Below are 1,553 nucleotides of genomic sequence, written 5' to 3' on the forward strand. Positions count from 1 at the left end.
CGCGATTACTTTTGCACCCACCCAATACCCAACTGTAGGTACCTGTAGTGAAACCGTGCCCCAAAAAGTTAAAGAAAAATGACTAAATTCTTGGGCTTACAGGATAGCAGATAAGAAAAGAACTTGCTAAAAAACTAAAACTGGCTGGGCATGGTGGCTCATGCCTGTAATACCAGCTCTTTGGGAGGCCAAGGCAGGTGGATCACCTGAGGTCAGGAGTTCGAGACCAGCCTGGGCAACATGGCGAAACCCCGTCTCTACTAAAAATACAAAAATTAGCCGGGCGTGCTGGCAGGTACCTGTAATCCCAGCTACTCAGGAAGCTGAGGCAGGAGAATCGCTTGAACCCAGGAGGTGGAGGTTGTAGTGAGCCAAGATCGCACCACTGCGCTCTAGCCTGAGCAACAAGAGTGAAACTCCATCTCAAAAACAATAAATAAATAAAAATAAAAAGCTAAAATTAAAACTGTGCCCCCAAAGGATTAAAAAACAGTAACAAAAATTCTTGAATTTACAGGATAGCAGATTTTAAAAGAAAACTAGCTAACTAGATTTTGCGTAGAATGAGTCTGCTGACGTCACAGCCTGAATTTCCACTGCATATTTCACACGAACTCCCCAAATTTGCACCTTTGACCCATGAGTTTGCATAAAGAAATAACTACATGCACCCATGGACTTTCCAGACTTCCCTTTTCCTTCCACCAAGCACCTGCTAATCCCAGTATCCACCCCCAAACTCCTTTTTTTTATAGAGATTGGTCTCTCTGTTTTGGGGGTTTTGCAGGGGTGGTTTGAGACATGGGCTTGCTATGTTGCCTAGACTGGAGTACAGTATTGTGATCATGGTTCACTGCAGCCTCAACCACCCAGCCTCAAGCAATCCTCCTGCCTTAGCCTCCCGAGTAGCTGGGACACAGGCACGTGGCACCACACCCAGCTAATTTTTAAAATTTTTTTGTAGAAATGGAATGGGATCTCACTATGTTTTCCCATGCTGTCCTTGAACTCCTGGCCTCAAGTGATCCTCCCACCTCAGTCTCCCAAAGTGCTTGGATTAGATGCATGAGCCATGGTGCCCGGCCTAAATCTTTTTTTTCTTTTTTTTTTGGAGACAGGGTCTCAGTCTGTCACTTAGGCTGGAGTGCAATGCCACCTGTGCTCAAATGATCCTCCTGCCTCAGCCTCCCAAGCAGCTGGGACTACAGGCATGCTACAGGCATGCTCCAGCATGCCTGTCTAATCTTTTCTAATAAAATTACTACCTGCCTTAAAGACAGCACAGGGAGAAATATTTGAGCTTGACACTCCACTCCTATCTCCTTGTGAGTCGACTTATATATAATATAAAGCTTTTCTCAAAAACAACAAAAAACCCAGTATCATGGTATCGGCTTCCAGTGCATCGAGCAGGGAGCCCTTTTTACTACAGGGTAGAGCAGAGCTGTCCAGCGGTAGAGGCTCAGATTGTCTCCAAAGTGGGGGAAAATATGTACATTACATACTGAAATAATAGAAATAAGCACTGGTTCCTAGCTATTGTTACTAAAACC

Source organism: Nomascus leucogenys, chromosome 11 (assembly GCF_006542625.1).
Source record: "Nomascus leucogenys isolate Asia chromosome 11, Asia_NLE_v1, whole genome shotgun sequence".
In the NCBI taxonomy this organism is placed as follows: Eukaryota; Metazoa; Chordata; class Mammalia; order Primates; family Hylobatidae; genus Nomascus; species Nomascus leucogenys.